The sequence below is a fragment of the Pagrus pagrus genome (genome assembly GCF_965226575.1).
Source record: "Pagrus pagrus genome assembly, chromosome: 4".
Taxonomy (NCBI): domain Eukaryota; kingdom Metazoa; phylum Chordata; class Actinopteri; order Spariformes; family Sparidae; genus Pagrus; species Pagrus pagrus.
Genome location: NC_140188.1, coordinates 29577913 through 29605756, shown reverse-complemented (window position 1 = coordinate 29605756; position 27844 = coordinate 29577913). Strand labels below are relative to the sequence as shown.

General features: G+C 41.1%; 1 long non-coding RNA gene across 2 annotated transcripts in view; it reads left to right on the top strand.

The window, feature by feature from the left end:
• Window positions 1-24870, top strand: part of LOC311256068 — a 36010-nt gene extending 11140 nt beyond the window's left edge. Inside the window, exons 1-4 of one of the 2 annotated variants that reach the window (XR_014622438.1) lie at window positions 13189-13239; window positions 20345-20662; window positions 23454-23590; window positions 23891-24870. This is a non-coding gene — a long non-coding RNA (uncharacterized lncRNA). Of the gene's footprint in view, window positions 1-13188; window positions 13240-20344; window positions 20663-23453; window positions 23591-23890 lie in introns of those variants that run through there. The other variant, XR_014622437.1, reaches the window with a different exon arrangement.
• Window positions 24871-27844: the final 2974 nt, after the last annotated feature.

The following is a 27844-nucleotide window of genomic DNA, read 5'->3' as shown; positions in this document are numbered from 1 at the left end:
TTCGTTTTGGGGCAAGCTCATTTTGAACGGGAGTACATAGGGCATACCACGACGGCATCAAAATGTCTATTTTTAGACCACTAAGAAGGCTCCACACATCATGAAACTTTACTGGTAGCATCACCAGGGTCTCTACTCATGACACGAGCAGTAAGAACATTGTTTGTGTACACAAAGTGTGTGAAAAAGACGGTTTTGAACTACTTACGCTTAGCTACTGGGACTCCGGCGCGCCGCCGCCATTCCAGGCAAAAAGTGTCGATCTCCGAGTGCGGCCATCATGACGGAGAGTAACGGTGGGACGCTCCCACGCGAGAGGTTACGTGACATCACCGGCTGTTGATGCCGTACTGTTTGTAATATGTGGCTCCCTTGTCAACATGGACGTCAGTGTTGCTTTTGACTAACGACAGAACAACGAATTATCCGCGAATTCATCTGGAAATAAGCCCGAGGAGCGTCCCACCGTTACTCTCCGTCATGATGGCCGCACTCGGAGATCGACACTTTTTGCCTGGAATGGCGGCAGCGCGCCGGAGTCCCAGTAGCTAAGCGTAAGTAGTTCAAAACCGTCTTTTTCACACACTTTGTGTACACAAACAATGTTCTTACTGCTCGTGTCATGAGTAGAGACCCTGGTGATGCTACCAGTAAAGTTTCATGATGTGTGGAGCCTTCTTAGTGGTCTAAAAATAGACATTTTGATGCCGTCGTGGTATGCCCTATGTACTCCCGTTCAAAATGAGCTTGCCCCAAAACGAAACTACGGTAAATCTTAAAAGTGCCTCTTTGGTCATGAGTGTGCTTGTACGTGAAGGTTTGACTCATACCCAATCATAAATAAAGCCTCGGTTGCTTTTTGGCGAGAGTTTCACTTTAACTGATAAAAGTATAATAATGTACAATGTAAAAGTCAAAATCATTCCCTTTTCATACAAACTAATAATACATGCCATTTGTCAAATGTATTTTGTTTTGAAACACTCAACATACAGTTTAAATTATATACTGCTCACCATGACTATTGTTAGTCACAGGGGCGGTTTCTGGCAGTATGGGGCAGTCACCCAGGGCAGCATTTGTGGAGGGGCCGCATTGAGCGCCCCCCCACAAAAAAAAACAAAAAACGAGTGGACAGTTGCCCAGAGTAACCGGCTCTGTAGCAGCCACCTCTGGGCTTATCTCGTCATCTCGGCGGATCGACCCTGGTGCCGACCAGTACCGGCTGCCTTAAATTTGTTTGAATTAATTTCATCCGGTTTTTGTATTGCTCATCTACACATCAAGTCAACTATGACATGTTGCCGTGTGGGGAGCGGGCGGCTGGGCGCCCTCTGTTTTGTAAAGGTGCGTCTGCTGCTGCTGAGAGAGTCTCACATACAGAGGCTGTGTAAGAAGTGGAAGGGGGAGGGGGGTGGATAGGTTCACCTCCTGGACCTCAGCTTTCCCTACTGGTGCAGGGGAGCGGTGAAGCAGGGGATTCAGAATCAGAATTTGCGCTCCCTGACATGTACAATAAGCAGCGGGCAGTGGTCGAGGCAGAATTGCGGGAAATCGATCATTTTTCCGCTAAGTCTGATTTATGGTCCAGTCGGATCATGGAGCTGTATTTGAGCCTGACGGCTCATTTTATAGCGCCTGATTTCACTCCTTTATAAAGTCACAACAACAAAAACAATAATGAACTGTATTGTATTTGTATCACCACAACAAAAATTATGGTAATAATAATAATAATAATAATTTTAAAAAGGCTAATAAGTTGATGAGGTATTAAGTCCATTTTAAAAAAAATGTCCTTGTAGAGAATACAATGAAAGATTCAAGAGTTGAGCGTTCAATTCTGAAGTGCTGTGTTCAGGGCCATATGCTCTAAGTTCTAAGGAAATCAGACTGTTTGATGTGCACATGATGATAAGGGGAAGTTGTTATCAGCCGCATGTCTCAATTTTTTTTTTTTACTTTTGTAAAAATCATTTATCTTCCAATGCTAGAACTACTACTATGCCTCTGCCAAAGCAATGTTTTTTTTGTTTTGTTAAAGTTCATCAGTGCAAGAAACATTTTGTGAAAAAAATCGTGCCAGAGAATCGTGATATAAATTCAAAGCAAAAAAATCGTGATTCACATTTTTTCCAGAATCGTGCAGCTCTAGTTAACAGGAAGGTAAAAGGCCATTAAAAATGCTAAAATAGCCCGTAGAAACAATATTGAACAAACATTTAAACAGGTTAACCTTCAGGCAGCCTGACAGGTGGTTAAGACCATTGCAGCAGTTAACTCTGTCAGAGACTCCAAACCTGTCTGTGTGGCTGGAGTATTGATGACTCCCTCCCAGATGATCATGGCAGATATCAGCAGCAGTCTAACCACGGGCGACCACATCATTATTAACACTAACACTGTGGTCAGAACACAGGCCAGAAAGCTCAGCACAGTGTTTCAGTATGTGGCCCAGATAACATCTGTGGCCACATATCGAAACACTGATTAAACAGCTAGAATGAGTACTCAGTAACTATTCCAGTTCTTGCCAGCTGAAGGCACAGTCTGACAAAATATTTACTGTCACCCCCGAAAAGAGCAGCCCCAAGGTCCTGAATGACCTCAGACCTGTAGCCCTCACCTCCATGGTTATAAAGGTCCTCAAGAGAATCATAAAAATTCAATTAGCATTGTAACAGTAACACAGATGAACCCTCTCCAGTTTGCATATCATGCCAGAGGAGGGGTGGACTGGACGCCTAGAGGGCACAAATACATCCGCTCTGCTGCTGCTCATGAGCTTCTACCTTTACCGCCCTACAACCCCACATCATTTTGGCCGAAAAAAAATATAAACTGCCTCCACCTGGACGACCAGCTAATTCTGTAGATCACAGATTTCCTCACTCTTAGAACACAGAAGGTGCTGCTGACAGAAGATGCACTGATAGCAATTTTCTTGACACATTCTAATTTTCCATATTTTTAAAAAGGCTGACCTTCAGTTGCTCTGTTGTCGGATGGATTATTTTGCACAAGTAACATCCAACTTCACAACCTTATATACTGGAGATATACTGTCATTGTAGCCTTACTAGTCTGCTATAGTGCATTCTCTACTACTTTGTTATTCACAGTGTATTTTTCTAAAAATAGCATAATTTCCAATTCATGCTGAATGGACTTGCATTTCTGTAGTGTTTATCCAGTCTACTGACTGCTCAAAGTGCTTTACAACACTTATCCATTCACACACAATCATACATTGATGGCAGATGCTGCCATGCAAGGTGCCCACCTGCTCAGCAGGAGCAATTTTGTGTTCAGTAGCTTGCTCCAGGATACTTCGACATGCCAAATAAAGGAAATAAGTAATAAGCAAATAAGTATACCTTCACACATCATTTATTTTCATAAATATGAGGACATTTCAATATCCTTTATTTAACCAGGTAAAAAAACTCATTGAGATTTAAAACCTCTTTTCCAAGAGTGACCTGGCCAAGACGGCAGCACACAAGCAGATCAGTTGCACAACACACAAGACAAAAATAAAATACAATCACACATTTCAGGAAAACATGATTAAACAATGCAATCACACGATCCGATTGAGCTCAATTCTCTGTCTATTATAATTGACTTGAATTCCCCCAGAGTTACAAGATGTGTCAGTTTCATATCCTTCTGCACATCATTCCAGGTAGACGGGGCAGAAAATTTAAAAGCCTTTTTGCCCAGTTCAGTTCTCACTTTCGGGACCTGCTTCTGTATAATGTCCTGAGAATGCAGGCCATATCGGCTGTAGTGTCTACACATGTGTAAACACAAATATGTAGGCAAAAGTCCAAGAACAGATTTATAAATGAAAGTCAGCCAATGAGAGAGTCTACGGACACAAAGATGGACAATGTGCGATGGCATATAATTGTCAAAGTGCACACCATTTGGCACTGCTTCTGACACTAAACCGAATCTAAAGTCAAGTCTTCTGTCCTTACAAACGTCTTCTAATCATCTTTAAGTCAAGTCAGTTTTACTTGTATAGCCCCAAACCATAGAGTTATCTCTGGGCACTTTCCTTATAGAGCAGGTCTAGACCGTACTCTTTATAATATTTACATTAACTGAGCAAACCTAACTGCCCGACCTGGAGCTATGGGCTCATGGCTGGCGCTTGGAACTGGCTCTTCTTCACTGTCACTGCCAGCAGCAGGCTGGTCTAGTGCTGCTGCTGCTGAGGGGCTACAGGACAAAGTGCCTTACACTTAGGTGGTGTCACAACATACCATTTGCCAAGCACTTTATCGTATTATGTTATATGCCATAATGCTGCAGAATTCATTGATTTGAGATCGGTGGTTTGCAGGCAGCGTTATGTTATATTTTGTTTGTTTTGCGCGCCTGGCATCTTGATGTTCATCACTGCTAGCTTACCTGTCTCATCGTCTCCATCTGGCGCTTATTCTATGACGTTACTTTCACTCTCAAACTGCGAGCTTGTTTTAATTTTAAAGTTAATGAGTTTGGCACATTAGCCACATCAGCTTGTAGAGCTTTTCCTATTGTTATTAAGGTCTTCTCAGCGCCCCCTTGCTCTCTCTATTATCCATCTTGTACTGTTTTATGTTCTACTTGCATCTTTCACCACAATGCGCCCCTCACTCCAGTGTGTAATTGAGGGTGGCGTGATTGACTGAAGACAAGAGTCAAACGAAATCATGTCAACAATTAGGGGACCAACCCTCACCATCCAACAAAAAGCCTGGCCCACTCCAGGCCTGAATTGCAGTAAATTCCACTTTATCAAACATGGTGTATGCTAAGATATTCAGTGACCTGTGAATTTAAGTTAAGCATTTATGCAGTGTATATTGGTATCTGGGACTCTTATTGTGAAAGGTAAAAACGGGAGGAGTCTCTAATGTGCTGCAGTAAAAGATTTGTCCTAGTTCAGACAACAGAGCCCCCATGTTGTTATTTGGCATTTATAACCCTCGACTACAATGTTTTACTTTCCCAACACATGGGCCATTCAACACAGATTCTCACTGAGCAGAAATGAGTACACATAAATGAGGTAAATAGCACATATTCTCAATTAGTGAAATTAACCGTGAAATTAACTGTCTGATTCCGATCCCTGTCCAATTGACGTGCACATCTCTACAAGACTCTCCAAACTCTGGTACACATCCACTGGCTCCACCCAGGGTTATGTCCTCTCAGCCCTGCTGTTCATCCTGAACACTAATGACTGCAGAAACATCCATCCAAATTACCATCAGCTGAAGTTTGCAAATAATTCTGTTCTCCCTTCCCCGCACTCCAACTGAAGATCACAGACCTGTCCTCAGTGAGTCTGTTGAATGATGTGACAGCTCTTGCTTAGAGCCAGATGTTACCAAGACCAAAGAGATGTTTGTGGACTTCACCAAACGCAATATGTAGAGGACTCCAGCTTTAATTCATGGAGAATCTGTCCATCAGTACAAATACCTGGGCATCATAGCTGTTTCTTGCTGTATGCGGTTACATGCTGAATTGATTGACTGAATTGACAACAGGTGTGTCTGATAACAAGGCGAGCACCTTGTTGTGGTGGCTCAGCACCAGGATGACCAGACCTCCTCAAAAATTTGGGACAGTTCAGTATTGCGAGCTGTTGTCCCAAATCCCTAATCTGGTCCGATTGTCTGGTAAATAAGTTGATAAAAAAAAAAAAAAACTAAAGCAAAACTGTCTGTATTCTGTGACTTGAGATTTAAAGGAAATAATGGAACTGGGACTGCTGACTTGGTGACAGTAATATTGAACACATTGTGTATTTTGGAGTGGTGCCAAGTTGTCATGAATAATGTTGCAATTAAAGGGGGATACTCTTTGATTCATTAATGGTGATTATCAATGTTCATTAATAATTACTGAAGCACCACCCTGGAATTAGGGATCAATAATGGCTGGTTGGTTGGTTGGTTGGTTTACTTTATTAATCCCTCTGAAGGGAAATTGATTGTCACTCTGTACGTACAACATCCAACACACAATACACAATACTACAACATGACAAGCATTGACAACTCAGGCAGTACAATAAGTGCAATGCAATGCATTACTTAGCATAGCACACAACAGAAAAACAACAACAATCAACAACAATGTTCATTAAAAAACTTCACTGCACCAGGTACAAAAGACCTCCTGAATCTATCTGAGGAACATCTTGGCATCACCAGTCTGTTGCTAAAAGAACTCTTCAGTTCATGGAAAAAAACATAGAGTGGGTGGTCCTTATTGTGCAGAATGCACCAGAGTTTCCTACCAACCCTCTTCTCCATGACCACCTCTAAGGAGTCAGGAGGCAAACCAATGATAGAACCTGCCTTTTTTATCACTTTGTTAATCCTGTGTCTGTCCTCAGACTTCAACCCCCACCCAGCAGACAACAGCATAAAAAAGCACACTAGCTAAAATACTATGAAAAAACACATTCAAGAGTGGCCTGCTAACATCAAATGATCTTAGCTTCCTGAGGAAAAGCAGCCTATTATCCACAAGGATGCCGAAGTATCTGTAGTGGGGGACAACCTCGATAGCCACATTCTTGATAACTACCGGAGTGACTGGTGTCTTTTTCCTTCTAAAATCAATGACAAGTTCTTTTGTCTTGTTTAAGTTTAAAATAAGGTGGTTATCGTCACACCATTTGACGAAGCTGTCTATTTCTCTTAAGTAGGATGTGTGGTTGTCTCCAGTGATGTAACCTACAAGTGCAGTGTCATCAGAACATTTTTGTAGATGACAGTCAGACAACAGGCTTGACCTACAGTCTGATGTGTACAAAGTAAATAAAAATGGAGACAAAACAGTACCTTGTGGTGCCCCTGTATTTGTTAAAATAGTTTTAGATACCCCATTACCCATTTTCACAAACTGGGGTCTACAAGTGAGGTAGTCCATAACCCATTGGGCAGTACAGCTATTTATATTCCAATCGAGTAATTTCTTAACTAAAATGTGTGGCTGGATAGTATTAAAAGCATTCGAGAAATCAAAAAATAAAATTCTTACAGATGCACCAGCTTTCTCCAGGTGACTGTACACTCTGTGTAGCATATAAAGTAAGGCATCATCCACACTGACTCCTTTCTTGTACGCAAACTGTAATGGATCCTGGTATGCAGAAACCTGCTTACTAAAATGCCCAAGGACCACTCTTTCAAAACATTTCATAAGCTGAGAGATCAATGCTATTGGCCTAAAATCCTGTATGTCATGAGCATTTGCTTTTTTAGGCACAGGCACAATACATGAAGTTTTCCAAATCACAGGGATCTTAGACTGAGTGGGGGAAAGAGAGAAAATAAACTGTAGGACATCACAGAGTTGTTCTGCACATATTTTCAGGGCTCGTGGCGAGACCCCGTCTGGGCCCGGAGCCTTATTTACCCTGAGCCTCTTCAGCTCAGAGCAGACCTCATCAGATGTAATAGCAATAGGGGGGCTAAGATGACTATCAAATCCCCTTTGAGAGATAGTGGCGCACACTGCATTCCGTTCAGCAGAGAAGTCAGTATTGTCAAACCTAGTAAAAAAGCAGTTTGCCTCATCAGCACACAACCCTCCAACCAGTAACTTAGCAGAGGTAGGGCCATAACCTGTAATTAATTTAATGCCCTTCCATAAACCTTTTGAGTCTCCCTGCTGGAGTTTGCTCTCCACTCTGTCCTTATACTTCCTCTTCCCCTGCCTGATGGCCCGTTTTAGGTTTTTCTGTGCTAGTTTGAGCTCATTCTTGTCGCCCTTAAGAAAGGCTCTTTTCTTCTTATTAATAGCAGCTTTAATTTCCTTGGTTACCTAGGGTTTATTGTTAGCAAAACTTTTAATTGATTTACATGGGATAATCATATCAACACAAAAATTGATGTACCCAGTGACACACTCTGCAATGTTATCCACATTACTGTCCTCATCATCATAAAACACAGTCCAGTCCGTCTGCGCGAAGCACCCCCGCAGCTCCTCACACGCCTCCTCTGACCAAACACGCACCGATTTGGAGGAGATAGATTGTCTGTGGACAAGTGGTGTGTATTTAGATGACAACAGCACCAGGTTATGGTCCGAGCCACCCAAGGGGGGCAGGGGGAGCGACGAATAGCCATCCTTTACGTTGGAATAGAAAAGATCAATGGTTTTATCTTTCCTCGTGGGGCAGGTAACGCATTGCTTGAAGGAGGGGAGGGAGCGCGAGAGCGTGCAGTGATTGAGGTCACCGTTAATGATGGTGAGGGCGTTGGGTGATCTACTCTGCAGATCATGAACAACTTTACTTATTGTGTCTGTTGCCCTCTTAGCATTTGCTGACGGTGGAATATAGACCACAAGGACAAGCACATTGGAAAATTCACGAGGTAGATAGTAGGGTCTACAACTCACCGCCAGCAGCTCAATGTCCTTCTCGCACACTCTCCTCCGCTCCGTGACATGACTTGCATGACACCACTGTTGGTTTACGTAAATGCATACTCCCCCACCGCATTTTTTGTCAGTCATGTTCAAATCACGATCGAGTCTCATTTCCTTGAATCCTTCGACTTCTATGTGCGAGGAGGGAATTCGATCCGACAACCACGTCTCAGTGAAGCACCGCAGGCTACTTTGTCGGAAGAGCCTATCATATTTACACAGAGCCGCCAACTCATCCACTTTTTTAACCAGGGATTGCACGTTGCCCATAAGCACAGACGGGAGAACAGGTTTGAACCGTCGCTGTCTGTTCCTCATTCGAGCACCTCCTCTTCGGCCTCTTTTCCTAGGACTGATTTCTGCTGGTAGATCCAGGATCAAATAGTATGCTTCAGTCTCAAGAGCAAGAAATCCACCAAAAATTGTAAATATTCATAAAATACTTATATACAAAATACTTAATTATTAAATGGGCAGAAGGCGTGAACCCAATCACTGACTGTCTCAACCAGCTGTTATTATTATAATATTGAATGTGCAATAATCACTTTTCTGTTACAGTCAACAATGTTTATTTAAAGTAAACATTGATTGATAAATCAACCTGCTTGAATAAGCAAACAGCTAGAACAACAATACAAACAAAAGCAAACACGAGCAAGTGCAGAAATGTTGTTTGTGTGGGCAAGATGGCCGATATGGACAAGATGGATGGTGTGTGTGTGTGTGTGTGTGTGTGTGTGTGTGGTGTGGGTTAGTGGGGAGAGACAGAGAAAGAGAAGAGGGAGCAGGCATTCAAAGTAAAGCACAAACTACTAAACTAACACACTATTTCCTGTGACTCAGAGGCCAGTGGGTGAACTTAGGCTTGTCTACCGGCAGCTGGTCTTTGTTCCAGATAGCAATCTGATCAATAGCTTTTAAAGTCTCTGAACCTGATCAAATCACTTCTCTAATCTATAATGTCTGCTTAAAGTCATTACACATGTCCTGTTTGTTTTTGTAAAACATGCAAGACTATTCATCCGTCACAGATTATCAGCCTGATGTTTCTCTAAATTAACCTGTACATTTTAATCCTTGTGAGATTTAAAATGAATCAACCTATTTGAGTCACATTGGTTCAGTTTGTTCAACATGAACATGTGTGTGACTGCTATAAAACTGAACTGAACTAGTATCATTTACATTGTGAGGTACGTGAGTCAACCAAACTCAGCAATACTGTTTGTTTCCAGAGAGGTATTAGCTTATAAAGGGACTTTTTGAGGTTAACATTACTATTGCTGCTCTGAAAATATGAAGTCATGTTTGAGATAGGCTAAGTACAAACTTGAGTAAGTTTAGTACAATATGAGAAGTGTGGCTGTACACAGCGAATGAAACAGTAAGGATGATCTAACGTGTCGTGCTGTGGAATGAGTAAAATAAAGTGAATCTGATGTAACGGATAATGATTCACACTCTTAGCACAGTCATTGTTTTTCTGCCTACAATCCTATATTAAAGTTTAGTGATTTGAATGTATGTGCTGATATTGTAAAATAACATCAGTTCAAGTAAAATTTAATTATAATATATGACCCATCATTCTACCATCCAGTAAGAATACAAGGTGGCCGTTATGGGCGGCTGGTTAAAATCATTGTGCCCAGCAGCCATGTCACCATCTTGATTCCACTCAAGTTATTTTTTCCAGTGCAGCCTCACATATTTTAGGTGTACAAGCAAAAATACTTATGATAATTCAGTGCATGATCAGCAAATTCTCCAGAAAACCCACTCCATCCTACAGGACACCACCCGTGTCCTCTGGCATGTGTCTGTGCTGCCTTGCAGCCAGGACTAACCTGAGGAAGGCGGCTTTCATACATGAGGCTGTTTGCCTGCTAAACTGCAGTTTGCTGTAATTTCCAGTTCGATGAATTGGACTTATAGGCACTTAAAGACTCTTGGTTAAATGTTTATTATTGGTGCTCACTGACACTCTCCCTTTTGCTACATGGTCACTGTTTGTCATGTGTTGCCTTTACTATGCATGCCTCAGGAATTACCACACAAGGATAAATAAAGAACTTGGAGGTTAAATGTTGACAGGCTTTAACAGTTTACAGTTTAAAGAACAAGGTGTGGGATTCATTTCCTGAATGTCACTGCCCTGCTTTGTTTCATACCACAGACACCAGATACCTGTTAAGTTCTATCTATATATAGTGACAGCCACTAAAAGACACCGTGATCATGAAAGCAGTTTGTCTCAAAAAGACCTTGAAGTGGTAGATTTCATGTCAGAGGGTGTAATAGCATAACTTGAACTCTCAACCTCATAATCCCTCGGAATCATTTGAGTTAAAACTGGTTCTAATGTAATTTGCTCCATTAAAGTCCTGTGATGGTGAAGTTTGAACCTTTAGCACAGCAGTTTGGTAGAGCTGCACGACACTGGAATAAAATGACATTGCGATATTTGGATTTAGTGTGATATACAGTATACGCAACTGCAGGGATGGTGTGATTCTTGAAGTGAACCCGGAAGTTAGCATTGCCCTGGCTCCACCAAAAGTCTTATGCAGTCTTACAGCTTCAGACATTATGTGATTCCTGTGCACTTTGCTTGCAAGGCCAATGTGTCTCTGTCATGGCTGACAATGTCTCAGGCTGTCTGTACAACCCAGACACACACACAGACACAGTCTCACTCACATACGATCTCTATATGGTATGAACTGAAAACAAATGAGAAACCTACACAGAAGCCAATGTAACATCTCAGTGAAACAAAAGGAGCACAAAAAGGGACTGCTGGCACTCAAAGTAACACCACAGGATGCCATTTGAGAAGCTTTGTCCATATTTTGATAGCTATTATTTGTTTCAAAAAGACGCTCACCTCTGCAGTTTTACTGTCAGGCTCACTGTGGCCCAATTTAACCCCTGCTCATAACTAAAATAATATCAGTGGCTCAGTAGAGAATGCAGTTGTTACATTACTCAGGCTGTGTGCACAGATTAACGAGAAAACACACTCCACCTTCTTATCTACAGTGCCATCTATACTTCATGTCAGCTCGTGGCCACAACAACTGGCTGAAAGGACTCCCAGGCACCAGGGATGTACCTGAATCGCAAAACATTATTTGAGAAAGTACAAATCATGTAACTGATAATGGTTTAATTGATGATCAAACTATTAACAACATCGTCGATTTATTATAGATTCATTTATTCCACTGAACTCCTTGGCATATTTTATTTTTATTTCAATTTCATTTACTTTATTGCTTTTGTGTCTACATGTTACTGTATGATTTAGTCTGTGTGCAAGGCGAGCTGTTGCCTCTGGTGGGACTGATAAGGTTGTCTGAATCTGAATGTAATGGAAACAGATTTTTCTTCTACCAGAGTTGTTGTTTCTAAGGTCAGCCCCATGACTGACATGACTGCATCAGCTATGATGTTTCTTCAAATCTATTTATATCATGGTGGATGACCTCAAGATAGATATGTCCATTATTTATCTGTAGTCTGACCTGACATATTGGAAAAGCCCTGGTGTTTTGTACGTGTGGGGTTCCTCTCAAGAGAGCTATGTATGTCGCACATACCAGTGTACACGGACACATCAAGTTCAAGTTCCATCCAGTACAGTGTAAAAACAAAAGTGACATTTAAAAGTCCTGATACACTGTGTGACAATAAAAAAAGTGAAGGCTGCTGCAGCTGCAGGAGGAAAGACATGGCAGAGCTGTCACAGTCCTTTGTTCTCCCTCTCTCCTGCATAGACCCTTTTCTTTTCTAGGTCACTTGTTGAACACATGCTAAAGAGCATGAAGATCACAATAAGAAGAGGGATGCAACAGGTTTGGAGGTATTACTTTGTCAGCCACCATTTAGCCAGGCTGAGGAGTTGTAGTGCAGGCCCAGGGATTGGACTTGTTCCACTTCCAGCTTCTTCCGTCAGTACGTAGGCATAAAAACCAGTCAGCCCTTCTGTCACATTAGTACAGGCTTCAACTACTTAGGCACCATGAATTTAATCATTTCTTAAAAGCTTCAAAGGACAGCAAGTGCCTAACAATGTGCACTTGTGTTAAACATGATATCTGAGGTAATACTGGCCATGTTTTCAGTCATGTATGTACAAGCATATCACACAACATAAATGAACCCACTTCCTCCCTTCCTTGTGTCATAAATGTGTGGTTTATTTCTTTTTCCTTTCAGTCTGTCTTTTCTAATGTTTCTCACTGACAAACTAACAAACCTGAGTACCTTAACAGCTGAAGTGGATGATAATATAACTCAGTTGAATCTTTAAGAAGTTTGAATAGCCCACCTATTAACAGCCAGTATGACATTCAGTTCAAATCAGCTTTTTGACCAGACTGACAACCTGACAAAGCTGAACTGCTGACCCAGAGCTCTGAAAAACAGAAGTTACATACAGACATGATAACCTCCATGATGATAATAATTTACTTAGCCTGTTCTGCTGCTGACCAAAATAATGACTCTAAATAAAGCCACTAGTAGAGAATGTCTGATCAAACCAGAAGAAAGCACAGAGCAGAGGAATGTGCCTGCACATTATGTGAAATCTGCTGGCAGACTCCACTCCTCCCAGCCAGCCAACCAGCCCCCCCGCCCCCACCACACACACACACACACACACACACACACACACATCATAAGCAGCACAGGCGCGCAGCTGCTCATTCGCTTCCTTCTGTCAGTGAAGAAGCCGCCTGCGGCTCACCATGAATTGCTTTATTGCAGCTTTCATAAGTAAGTACTTTTACTGAACTTTTGCTTGTTTTAAATTGAGTAGATCCTCTCATAGATCCTATCATATTAGATCACTAACATATTAGTCGTACATCCAATCACGTGATGAGGTGCACCGTGCGCTCGCCTCCATCCAATGCTCAAAGGCGTTTTAGCATTTTTGTTGGGAGGGGCGGGGGAAGCACGCACTTTTATCAATGATTAAGGATTTGATTTGAAGTTATTTTATAATAGCAGGCAGTTATAAGAGAACTAGATGGATGAACACGGCATCTTTATTGTTAAGAAAATGAAACTTTGATAACTAAATCAAGCCATTTAAGGAACATAACAGCATTATTTCTACCCTTGAATGAAAAAAAGAAAAGTCTGCGCTCCTGACTCAGGGCTTTCATACTTTTCCATAAGTGGACCTTCTCTCAGTTGACCTACTGATGAAGATTTTAAGCAGGGTCGAGACATCGCTTTCAACCATAAGGTCACTGTGAACGTTCATAACGGTCAAATGTGTTAGTCTCTCCTGCGTCATGGTGCGCAGCCAGGTTTTCAGCTTGCACAAGGCTGAGAAAGAGCGCTCGGATGCCGCGACAGATATTGGCAGGGCCAGACAGCTTACTGAGCTTCTCCAACTCCGACAGCATGGAGCGGGTTTGGGGCTGCAAGGTATGCAGGATGGACACATCCTGGATGGTGCTAACTTCTCCTCCCCTACACACATCCCTCAGTATGTCCAGCTCAAGGCTTAGCCACTCTCGTGGAAAGGGGGTCAGTTCCGGGGAACCCACATCCACTCGTTTCCCCTGAGCCGCCTCAAGAACTGCCTGCTCTCGCCCTGCAGCTATGCGGAGTCCCTCCTGATCCAAACGCCGCTCCGCCTCGGAGCGCACCAGGTCCATATGCAGCCTGACTCCTATGCCAGATGCCTAGGCTACTGTATGTAGTCAGGCAGGCTGCATGTCACATCAAAAGCATAGATCTATGCATTAATTATATGTAAGAGATAAATGTAAGTCATATTCTTTTTTTTTTTTTTAAAGCGTAATGCCGTGGGTGGGGAGGCTGAGGCCGCACCCCCCGCACCCCTAGTTCCGACGTCTATGGAGCAAACACATGCAAGCCACCAGCGCGAATAAAATCGATATACTATTTTTACAATACTGACCGAGTGAAATTTTCGGAGTTTGAATGGTTACGGCCGTTTCAGGGAGACAATTTTTTCCGTGTGTGTGCGCGCGTGTGCGCATTTACCTCATCCCAAGAGTTTATCATAGTTCAAAGTAATTCAGATCAGATTGAAAAATAGAAGTTTTTCCCGTTGTGTTAATACAACACATTGGTTATTATTCTCTTTATGAATAAGTGTATTAACACATGATTAAAATTACTGTGTGTCTGTCTCCTCATGTTGATTGGTCCCCCCGTTGGGTCAGTGTCCCTTTTTTCCACAAATCCAAGGTTGCAACCCTAGCTGCAAGGTGTGTGTATCAAAACCTGTTATACACCCACACAGTCTTATTCACACACCTTTCACTCTTTCATTCACTCTGACTGTCTTGGAAGAATGTCGCAGCATCGAACTGATCCAGTGCTGATGAGTTAGAAGTGTTAATGTGTGTCTGTGGTTCGTTGTATGAGGTAGTGGCTGTCTCTCCCCATGTCTGTCACGGTGTACTCTGGGTACTCTGGCTTTTCCCCCTTGACCTTGAGTGTGAATTCTACATTAGCATGCTGATGTTTAGCAGGTATAATGTTTTCCATGTTCCCCACCTTAGGTTGGCACATTAGCATGATAACATTTGTTATTAGCACTAAAGAGAAAGTACAGCCGAGGCTGAGGGGCATGTTATTAGTTTAACAGGAATTTGGTCAGAAAAAATACAGAAGCCAAGAACTCCTGTGCTTACAATCATTTTTCTTTAATGGCATTATTTTGAGTGAGTGAGGTGAATTATTTTGTTATCTTAAGATAACAAAGCTCGTCTTCTCGTGATAAGGGGTTAATTTATCTCATTATCTTGAGGAAACAAAAGGCAGATTTCGAGATAACAGGATCATTTGTCACAAGAAAATGACTTCATGAATAAGATTAACAAGAGTGGACCATGAAACACACACTGCTTTGTGGTTTGGACTCAGACATTTGAAAGCAAATGATAATTAAAATGAAATGATGAACTTGTCAGAATCTTTTTCCTGGTGATTTGATTTGAGAGTGTTCATGAAATAGCTAATTATTGTAGGGACAGACTAGAGCCATGCTGCTAATGGGTGCTAGTAACTCAGTGACAGTTTCATACGAACAAGTTTGCACATGTTCTGATGTCTGGTGAGGGCAAATGACCCTGTGTTGCTTGTGCTTTTTCTTTTGAGTTGGGCTGTTGTTTATTAGTGAGTGTGCCACTGCAGTCAGTGAAAAAGAGAGAGAAACCACCAATGTGTCATACCAATAATGACTATATACGGTGATCTTTGTTAAGCTGAAGATGGAAAGAAAAAGAGGAAGGATGTGCTTTTACTGTTGAAGGAGAGTGGTGGTGGGGTGGGGATTTAAGATACTAGGTGTGGAGACTTACATGACACCATAATCTCTGCTGCTTTTTTAAAATAAATCCTGGTCACTTGTAAACCTTATCAGTGGATAATTATAAAAATATGCCACTTAACTGGTTTCAATGAATCTCATGATTTCAGATGTATAGTTAATAACTACAGATGCTGTTTCTCATGTATGTTGGGGACAGAAGGGGACTGTGGCATACTTTGACCCTGTTCCCTGATGACTCATCACCAGCAGCAACAACCGGTTCTATCGTGTTTCTGTCCAAAGACATGAGTTTAAGATGAGGCCCTTCTGTAAGACAGAGTGATTTATACACACAGTCAAAGGTAGAATAACTTTAGCTGCATGACGAGTGTAATTGTGTTGAGCAGAGAGGGTAAAGGTGTCTGTATGAAGGTGTTTCTGGGAAGCTTGGAGAATTGGAGCAGTGGTAGACCGGCCCCATTCCCCGAGTGCCCCACCCAAGCACACAGAGACACACACACGGGCAGCAGCTCTGTCACTTCTGCCTCTGCAGCTAAAGCAGCAGTCAGCCTCTGTGTGCTGCAGTGTTCACCATGAAATGCTTTATTCCAGTGTTCATATGTAAGTACTCTTACTGAACTTTTTCTAATTTTTAGATTGAGTTGATCCTCTCATAGTTTGATCACAGAGTCTGACAGACAGCAGCTGGGAAGACTATTTTTTTTATCAGATTGTGGCATCAAACCGCTCCAGTACTGAAGAGTTAGAAGTGTTTCATTGTTAATTGTGATTTTGTGGTTAGGTGTATGAGGTAGTGCCTGTCCTCGGCACCATTACTGTTACTGTTTCTATTTCTGTGTCTGGGACCCAGAGTTACAACTGTACTCATATCTCTGTTGTGTATCTGATCCTGTGTCATTACATTCATCAACTTCAAGGTCCACTAAGCCTTATGCATACTAGATCTTAGATCTGGCCCAAAAAATCAAGCCCGACCTCACCCGAGCGCGTGCACGTTGTGTCCGAGCCCGGCCGGCCCGACACATTAACTGTAATTATGAGCCCGAGCCCGATTTAAACCCGACATTTTTTTAATACGTGGTGTAACAGTCAGAGTTATTCAATGTAGCCTCCTTTTGTTTAGTGGGTGATGTAACCTGCACGGTGAAGAAGAGCAGGTGTCCCCGTGAGACAGGATGATGCCGACAGAGCGAAGACTCCCCGTTTATTTAGTCTTTATTTAGTAAAGTGTTGGTGCAAGAACCTCGGCCTGGATCGTTTGCGTATGCCTGTACCATTAGTGCCGCAGAGACCTGGCATGGTGTGGTCAGTATTATGAATAAAAGTGCTGTGCGGAAACCCCCACACGTTGCCTGCTGTCTCTTGAGTAACAGGATGCACCGCACTAAAGCTGACCATCACCTTCCCCTTCACCAGCCCACGTTACAGTGGGCTGTTATAACTGTTCTCAACTACAACTCCGAGTTGTATCCGCATGTAAACAGCGTTGTTTGTTTATTCAGAACGGAATGGATCGCAAATGAATAAAGTCATGATTTAAAAAAAAAACACAAACACAAACACAAATGCTTGATCAAGGGCCAAGTCTAGAATCTAAACTCTACGTGCAGGTTTAGTTCATTGAGTTTCTGAAACATGTCACTGAGGTATGCAAGTTTCATGGGGAAGTTGTTGATTCTTCTGATCTCATCCCGCAGTTCAAACACTCTGGATAAAACCTTCCCCTGACATCCATCTGGACTCGCTTTGAAACAAAACAGCTGTGTAGGCAGATCCCATTTCCTCACACAGCGCGGAAAAAATCCCGGATTTGACGGGTCTTGTTTCGATGTAGTTTACAGTGGCAATGATGTCTGTCATTACATCATTCAGCTCGGGACTCAGCTGTTTAGATGCTAGCGCCTCTCGGTGTATCATACAGTGTGTCCTGTTGTACATTGGGGGAGACGTGCTTGATCAGCGCTTGCAGCCCTCCTTGTTTCCCATTCATTGCCTGCGCCCCATCTGTGCAGATCCCCACACAGTCCTCTCATTTCAGATCAGCCTCTGTCAAGGAAGTGTCAATGATTTTGAACAACTCGTCAGCAGTGGCTCTGGCAGTTACACGTTGGCAGAAAAGCAAATCCTCCCTCAAAACTTCACCATCAATGAATCTGACGTATGCTGTTAATAAACAGTCTTTGTTACTGTCAGTCATCCATCTGCAGAGCAAAACAGTTGTGTCGTATCTTCTCATTGAGCTGCTCCTCTAAGTCTTCTTACATGTCATAAGTGCGCCTCGCGATAGTATTTTCTGACAGTGGAACAGCCTTTAGTTTGCTGGCTGTTGCTTCATCAGTCACAGTTGAAACCATATCAATAGCAGAAGGTAGTATTAATATCCGCTATTGTGTGCGGCTTTTCACACTGAGCAACTCTGTAGCTACTTTGTAGGAGGTGAGTTGAGCATTTGAAAGCACAGATGCTGCTTTAGTAAAGCAACTTCTTTTCTTTCTGAAGAAATCAACGGGCTTCTGTTTGTGCTCGGGATGTGAAGTCTCCAAGTGGCGTCTTAACTTGTTGGGCTTCATACTGTCAGAAGCTAATATTTTGAGACACACAACACACTGTGGTCTCTCCTCATTACCCACCGTTGTACTGGTGAAGCCGAGGGCGAGATATGCCTCGTCATATTTTCTTTTCTTTGTTTTGGTAGGTGTGACATTTGGTGTCTTCATCTTCTGCTTTACGTTTACCTGGCAGTCCTTTCACAAACTTGTCTATGATTTGCTAGCTAGCAGTGCAGAAGAACGATGCATCATTTATATTTATCCTTGCCGCACACCCCCTGTCACAACACCGGGCCCCCAGTTTGAAAACCACTGTGATAAGGGATGGATGATCATACTTATTTTGTACAAGAAAATCACAGTGAAGAAAGTGTGAAGAAAGAAAACTCCAAGACACTTAAAAGTGACAGCATTAATATGAATAAATATTGTTATATATATTGTTATATATATATACTATATATATATATATATATATATATATATATATATATATATATATATATATACTATATATATATATATATATATATATATATATATATATATTGTCATCATCACTTCTTTAGGCCGACAGTGATTCTTGCATTCTCCAACAGTAAAAATGTGTAGCCTACACACAGAATTGTATCTGTTCTATCAAGTTGTTATTAATTGAATTAACACATTGTGTTTTATGCTCAAGCCCGAGGGTTGATTGCTGTATGTGGCTGAGGATAAAAAAGAAGGATTAACTCACACTGAAGTGGACTAAAATAAATTTAAACTGTCCTGTGTTTTTGTTTTTTTTTTTACTTTTACTGCCATGCCACTATGTGTTTTATTTATTATCAAATGAGGCTACTTTTTATTTTGTACATTTTCACACACACAGGGAGGACTAACGTAGGTCTAGTTCTGTATTGCTACTCTATTTCTATTTATTGTAGGTTAGTTCTTCTATTTCATAAATGCACCAAAACATGGCATCATTGAAATGGAAATGCAAAGTTCAAGTACCTTATACTGTAAGCATAAGTAGCCCACTGCAGAGTTGCCACATCATGTGGAATTATAAATGAACGCTCAATGAGGCTGATTAATAATCTTGATAGGCTAATTTAGACTTTCTAGGCCGTGTTACCTTCATTATAAGACACAAATATGTTTTGCGGCTCCAGACATATTTTTTTGGCGAGGGAAGGTGGCAAAAATGTCTCTTTTGATCGTAAAGGTTGCTGACCCCTGCTCTAGAGGCTCAGCCAGCTGCTGCAGCGGCTAGTAGCTGTTAGCTGTTAGCACGTCGTCCCCTGCAGCGTCAGAGCTCCGGACTTCTGTGAGCCGAGCTGCTTTCACCAGATGTGAAAATGACCCAGCATTTCATTTTTAAGCTCGTACGGTTCGCATTTACACACGTTTGTTTTCTCTGGTCCAAACAGCAGATTACAGAGTATCTCTGGTAGATCCGTGATTGTCACGTTTCCATGACGACTGACCGGAAAAATATGCGTTGCTTGGGCACCGTGGGGCCGCTGGTGGGCCACCCTACCACCGGGCTTAACAAGTTTTCTGGGGGAAACCCTGCAAGATACAGTCACAAAACTTCACAGCTGTGTAGTTGGGCTCATAATGAAGGCTGGGTACGAAGATGGGTGTAGTCCAACTCATGAGAACTGAGTCGTCATGTAATAATGTAGTAATACTGCTAAGTAGTCATGGGTAGCAACGTAAACATGCTGATGGTTGTTGCAGCTGGTGTGATCCAGTCGCAAGTTCACTAATTGTGTTCTGGTTCCTGTTGCTGCTTGGCTTTAGGTTTAGGGAACAAAAATAACTTGTTGTCGATAACAACATGGTTTGCGTCGAAATAGACCCTTTTACATGTTTAACACATGTTACATCATATTTTTATTTTCGGTTTTGTATTATAGTCTTTGCTTGTCTGTGTTGTAAACCTTTGTAAATACAGAATAATTTTTATCTGAATAAATGATGCATAAAAACTCACCCTCTCTCTCTCTCTCTCTCTCAGTGGGACTTGCTTTACCAGGTGTACTGAGTGAAACCAAAACAGTGACAGGCACAGCTGGTCAGAGCATCACTCTGCCCACTGGAGTTACTGGACTACATGGTGACTATCAGATCCTCTGGTCTTATGGTCCAAGGCAACGTGTCCTAGCCGACTACAGTGATGGAGAACTGGTACGGATTGAATCAGAAAGATTCCAGCTGGACAGAGAGACCGGATGCCTCACCATTCTCTCTCTAAGCCCAGAAGATGCTGGTTCCTATACGGGACAGATTATCAATGGGAATGGGTCTACGCACTACTTTCACCTGATTGTTGAGAGTGAGTAATTGGAGACGTGTGTGTGTGTGTGTGTGTGTGTGTGTGTGTGTGTGTTCGTGTGTGTGTGCATGGAGGTGCAGGCAGAATAAAAAGCAGCAGGAGCAGTAACAGTCTAAAAGAGCTTCTGTAATTTCTTGGTGGCTCAGATGGCAACGTTTCCAGATTCCTACCATTATTTTTATTATAAAAATGATTATTATTTATTTTTAAAAACCAGGAAAAACCTTTTTCAGCATGGGATGCTAGGTTAAGATAGATATGAAATAGTGAAAATATTACACACTTTTATTATATATTTATTTATTTTGTTTGCGCTGCACAGATAATCAGATACTGTTTTTGGCACGTTGTGAACAATACACACACTTTGTGTCAAAACTGACTTCTGCTCAAAATCAGCCTCTGTGTGTCTGCTTGTATTTGAATTCTCTCACCTCCTGCGATGAAGACAACCGGAATATTTCATTCCTTAACACTAAATCTGACATCCTGTCAGTTAGGGAATTTTGACAAGGTTATTACACAAAAAATCTGACATGATATTTCAGAAATGCCCTGAGGGAGGCAGACATACTGTACATATTTGGCCATTACTCAACAGTTCATATGATAATTAAGAAAATGTTTCTCAAATGTCTAATAGGACAAAATGATGAAGTAATGGTGTTTTTTATCCAAAAGGTCTGTAGCACCACATTATGTAATAATGTAATACATTTTCACTTCATTATGTAATAACGCCACATTTTGTAATAATCTGCCACATTTTGTAATAAAATTCTTGAACGCAATATGTAATAAACTTTGCTGCATTATGTAATAAGTTCATACATATTGCATCAGCAATTACAAAATTCAGGTGTTGCACATTTTTTATCAAGAAAATGTAATAATTTGGTGCATTATGTAATAAACCACCAAAATGGATGTCTTAATTAGAAAAAAACATTATACCATCAGAACGACATTGACTTCAAGCATACCAGCATGAATCGTCATGCATCTGCTAGTTTAACTTATCATTGCTAATCAGATCGTTAACTTAAAAGTTTGTTCTTTTATCTGTTAGCATTTCATATTAGTTGCAAATCAATCAACACAAAATTCTAAAAGACATTTTCTGAGTCTGAAATCTGTTCTTTGTTCATACCTTTTAGAGCCCGACTGCTAAAGGATTTTTAAGGCCGATACGGATACAAATATTTGGTGATTTAAAAATCCGATATTCTGATATATCGGCCGATATGTACGTATATATATATATATATATATATATATATATATTTAAAAAATCCAGAAACGCATAACAAAACATAAACAGATTTCCGTAACATTAGTTATTTGTAGTTATTTATGAGTCCTCACTGAAATAATATGATAATGCAGTTTAAAAATAAAGTTGTTTGTTTTATTGTCACAACAGAACAGAGGACACAGAACATCAAACTAGCTAATTCAGTTTCACTCTCGGCTTACATGTAACAGCAGCAAAACTGGGCATGGTAGTCACAAATTTTGTCATGCTTATTTGAGTTAAGAGACCGGATTCACGTTATAACGTGATAAGTTGGTCTCGGGTGGAGGGGGCGGAAGTGAATCCATGAATCTACCTGGATAGTCTCAGTTTCATTGACATATTTATGCTGTCATTGACATTTCATGCTGACTGTGGAGGTTTGTCCGATCCGAGCGTCTGATTGGAGGCTGCAGCGTGTCCCTCCAGCTGATCACGTTATAACGGTTATAATGTTATATGATTTTTTTTTTTCTGGAATGGCAGCAATACCCTTTGGTACTTCTGTATGTAAGTCTACTACAGTAAACAATTTCAAATGTATTGAATGAGTTACTTTTTTCTTTGCTAGAATTTTGAGAAAAAGTTGTCAGCTCTTGTCTGTAGACTACTTTTCACTCATATATATTGTGAGGGTTTGTTTTTCATATCCTATAACTACAGATAAAGGGCAAAATTTGTTACATTTTCTGTTCCATATTTGTTTTCGTGTTTCGTCTGCTTTCTATCACGTATAATATTTGCATAACATAATCCAGATTGCATGTGTGTATGTCTTCCAACATTTCAGTGCACCGATAATGTTCGTGCCAGTAACACTCATTTAGTGCAGTTTTTGTCTCTATGAGCTTTCAAACACATTCTCTATGAATTCAGTTGTATTTAATTTAGATTTGACCAATGAAACATCCTACTAGTTTTTAAAATTAATTCATATTAACGATTCATGCTGGTGTGCTTAAAGTCAATGTCGTTCTGATGGTATAATGTTTTTTTTCTAATTAAGACATCAATTTTGGTGGTTTATTACATAATGCACCAAATTATTACATTTTCTTGATAAAAAAAAGTGCAACACCTGAATTTTGTAATTACTGATGCAATATGTATGAACTTATTACATAATGCAGCAAAGTTTATTACATATTGTGTTCAAGAATTTTATTACAAAATGCGGCGTTATTACATAACGAAGTGAGAATTTATTACATTATTACATAATGGGGCGTTACATCATAATATTTTGAAAAAAATGTTCTGGCCATTATTCAAGGTCGCAGCTCAGGACCAGCAACTTGCCTGGTGTGCATACAACAGCGAGGTGTTAATGCTAGTCTTATTTCTATAGTGAACCTGAAAGTGCTGGAGTGTATTTCATTACTGTCGGCTATATGGAGCTCATATGACACATCTCCACATAGTCCAGTCCAGGGTTCTTTCTGTTAATCTTAGTTCCACAGCTGCTAAAGAAGTGTTTTGTCTCCTGTTGTTTCACAGAGGCTGCTGAACCGTCCACTGACACTGAAGGATCTTCCCCTGACAGTGCTGCTGACCAGAAGACTCACGTGGTGGCTGTCCTGGTTGTTGCTGTTGGCGTTGCGCTGTTTGCCTGAACAAGAGCAGAAAAACTTGAGGTCAGTATGAATAAAGGCCTATATCTTATAGAAGCTTAATTCACAAGTGTAAAACATTTTTTATAGAAAGCTTTTTGATGTACATATTTGTAATACATAGCAAGGCTAAACAGTAAAAATCTCTCTGAACTACTGTATGGCCTCTGTTTGATCATTATCAGGAAACTGGGCCTGAACTTTATATCGAGCTATTGAAAGACCCTCACCACAGTCTGCCTGTGTTTGTTTTCCACATAATGCTTTCAGCATGTAGTCCATATTGTGATCAGCAGTGAGAGTGTATGTTTTCTCTCTTCACAGGAAGTTGTTGCTTGTCTGCCTGCTTCGCTATCCTTTGACATGGAAGATCACCTCCTCACCCCATCTCACCCAAGTGCTTCTGAGAACGGACATATTTGAAAGAGTCTTATTGAAATATGATATTTGATGAGTTCACACGTTTGCACAACTTGAGGACATTTGCCACTCTGGTAAACTTCCTGTTTTACACTGTTCCAATGGTGCCTTCAGGGTCATTCCACTGCATTTATACTGGAGTTAGTTAAAGCTGCTGTAAGTGTTATCTTGTTATTAAAATAAGTGTTAACAGCTCTACATTCCAACAGTAATCACTTTTACAGAGTGTTTGGTCAGTAACCCATGTATCTCCTCCTCCTGCTCATGCAGTTAAAGAGAAAAGAGTTTTTCGGGTATCCCTGGTATCCAACCAGGAAAGAGAACTCTATAAAGAGGTGTTGATGAAGGTTCTCAGTCATTCAGGTCATTGTTATTCTAAGTGCTGTATGGTAGGTAACTGGACTTGTTTCAGTTTGTTGAAGACGTTTCACCTCTCATCCAAGAGGCTTCTTCAATTCTCACTAACTGGAGGGGAGTTGCAGGCTTTTAAACTCTGGGAGTGTCCTTGTCAAGTCATTAAAGGCACGTGTGAGTTCTGAGTTTCAGAGTTGTTGGGGCCACTTGTGGGTTGACCTAACCCAACCGGCCTTCATGTGGGTTGCTAAGACTAGGTGAGCCCAGGTGTGAATGGTTGTTAAGCTGTCTGGGGAGAGAACTCAGTGTTGTGCAGTCTCTTGGCAATATGCCAGACTCCTGTTACAGTGTGTGCCTTGTCAGCCTTGTGTCTCTGCTTCTGGGTGTGCCCGCAACAAAAGCTCCCTCACAAATTGCGTGATTTAAGACTCACTAGTTGCATTAGGGAAAATGTAACCTTTTTGAAACTGCTGCAGCTAATTCTAAGTCATTGGTACCTTTGTGTGAATTTGGCATTAAATACAGTAAATTAAAATGTTTCTTTCCTTGTAAAACCTGTCTGTTTTTCATGTTTAAAGTGCATTCTGTCTGCTTAAATATCTAAAGTATGTCCTACCTCCCAGCATCTGTTTGAACCCACTGTTACAACTGAATTAGCTATTTACATCACATTTATGAAAGAATAGCATATTGACAATAAACAGTGTCAAATTTTACAAATCCAGTAAACAGTAACTAATATTAGTTACACACAGGCAGGGACGGACTGGCCATTGGGCAATGTGGGCAAATGCCACTGCGGCCGCCCAGTGATGCGGCCGCGAGGCGCATAATAATAAAAACTAAAGCGGAGCTGAAGGCGGCCACAAAAAAAGAGGGAAAAAAGCAAACAAACAAACAAAACGGCCTGTTGACTCTGACAAATAATAGGCATACTAAACTAAATAAAAATAATGACGTTTTTTATTTTTCCTGTAAAGGACAACTCGGCTAACCGAGCCGGCGGCGCGGAGCGAGGGTGTGTCGGTCTGATGGTGTGGGTGTCTGATAACTGTACAGATCCTTCACTCAACAAAATAAAGATAAATGTCCCACAAAGCAACGTTACATTACCATACAACAGTAACGTAGTAATTGGTCATGTCTTTGGCAACTTATATGAGGAAAATAATACCGCAGTTATTCGTGGAGAAGTGTCCGTCAGCCTGTCGGTCCGGCCGACTCTTCATCACATCTCTGCCCGAAAAACAGCATCTGTCCCCGGCAGAAAACTTTAACTCACCAAGTGTTTGTTGTTGGCTGACGGTCAGCCCTCCCGACTGAGACTTAATGAACTTCGTGAACTCCCCGAGTGAAATGGTCAGACAGCATCCAGTTTACTGATGGCGATTATGTAATTATGTAAATTATAGAAAAACGTAACTTTGTCACTTTCCACGATGTTTGGTGGGTCAGGATCTCAATCACAACACATTATAACAGCATCATAAGATTATAAACAGACAGCTGGTACATGTTTAGATTAACAGGAGGACACGGGGAAACACCTTGGAAAAAACACATACGTCATCATCATCACGTGAATCGTCACGCCTCCGCATCACTACAGACAATGGTGCTAACATTGTTGCTGCAATAAGTAATCTTGGCTGGCCACAACCTCCATCTTTATTTACTTTGGATATTTAAAATGTCTTCTTCACGTTCCAATGTTAAATATTCTTTAGAAATTAAGGTTTATTGATCTTTGAAAGGGTGTACTTGCATTATTATACCATTATCATTATATTAGTTGAAAAATGGTCTCAAAGCGACAATATTATCGTTTATCGCAAAAATTTCTAGGACAATTTATCGTTCAGGAAAATGTGTTATGGTGACAGGCCTAGTTGCTACTTCCTCCTCCAGCAGCTGAAGTTTTTTTCACATGCGTAGCCTACCACAAAATACAGTTGGCCTACAAATTTTTGTTGACCTTGTCCTGCACACAAGTAGCATGTGAAAGAAACTTCTCGACACTGAAGTTCATTAAGAGTCGTCTCAGGAGCAGAATGCGAGAGGAAAATTTGGAAGCCTTCATGTTGATGGCAACAGAGAAGATCCTCATGAGACTGGACACGGATGATGTGATTGATAGAGTGGCAGAGAAAAGCACATTATTGCGCAACCTGCTAATGTAACTACATAAAGGTAAAACATTTATTTTTCATGTTCTGGTTAAGCCATACTATTATGTTCTGTGGCAGTGTAATGTTTATGTTTCTGTTGGTTGCAGATGACCTGAGAAGACAAACGTGGCCTCTCTCTGTCAAAATTGCCAGGGCCTCTTTTTGGTGCCAGTCCGCCACTGCACACAGGCTACTTCCCTGGTCAAAGATGACTGTGGTGAAGGTCAACAGAATCCCATAAGGAAAATGCTCGACTGGCATGAAGATGTCCACACTCAGGATGGATGGTAAAACCAATTGCGGCCAGTACCGCTCTTTCAGGACGCACCTGTTCAGCTATCAGCCTATTCTTTAGTCTCGGCCCTAAACGTTAGTTAAGGGGTAAGTTAATTTAGAGACCCCCACAGAACTCAGAAGAGAACTCGAACTCTGACTGAATAGACAGCCCACTTATATGCAAGGGCCATCTTTGTGGCGGTTAAGTACTCCTTTAAGTGGAAGTACCACAAAAGTAAAAGTGGGCCTACGAGCACTCTGTAGTTCTGAGGAAGACATTTTAATCAGAAGAGAAAGATCTTCATTGACTGATTTTCTCATTTTAATAACTATATACTGCTGGACGGCTTGACCTATAATAATATAACCTACAATTTAAGATTATTGATATAAATATAAATGAAGTTGGTAAAGTAATGAAACCAGTAGGTCTAATGCTAACTCAACTAACTAAAGGTTTAAAATAAATGTTGTGGAATAAAAGTGTAATATTTGAGTGGAAGAAAAAGGTTTAGGTTTCATGGTTATTCATCCTGTATATGTTTTTTGTGAGGGGGGCGCCATCTCATGGTTACACCCCGCAATTGAATGAATGGCCGTCTTCACAGTGGAATCTAGGCACACCTCCAGGAGGTGGGGGGAGAGGGTGTGGGGGGACTCCCAGTGGCTGGTAATCGACTGGGACCCTAAATAAAAGGTCTTTTGGTTGGGAGGTGAACATCGAGATGGTTGTAACTGTATGTGTGTTCTTAACCTCACCAATCACTTTTTTTCACTGGATTGGGTTGACATTTGTCCTGAACATCCAAGGGACCCTTAGTTATTGCTGAATGGTTACTGTATTTTTTTTCTTTTTTTTTTCTATTTAACTTTATGCATATATGTCTGATTCTCCTGTACTTGTTGCATCTTGGGCTGTTGTAACAAGTGAATTTCCCCATTGTGAGATAAATAAAGCCTATGTAATCTATTCTAATCTAATCTAATCTAATTTAATCAAATTGATAACAAGAGGTCTTATTTTATTTATTTATTTATTTTACCAGAACAAAGAATCTGT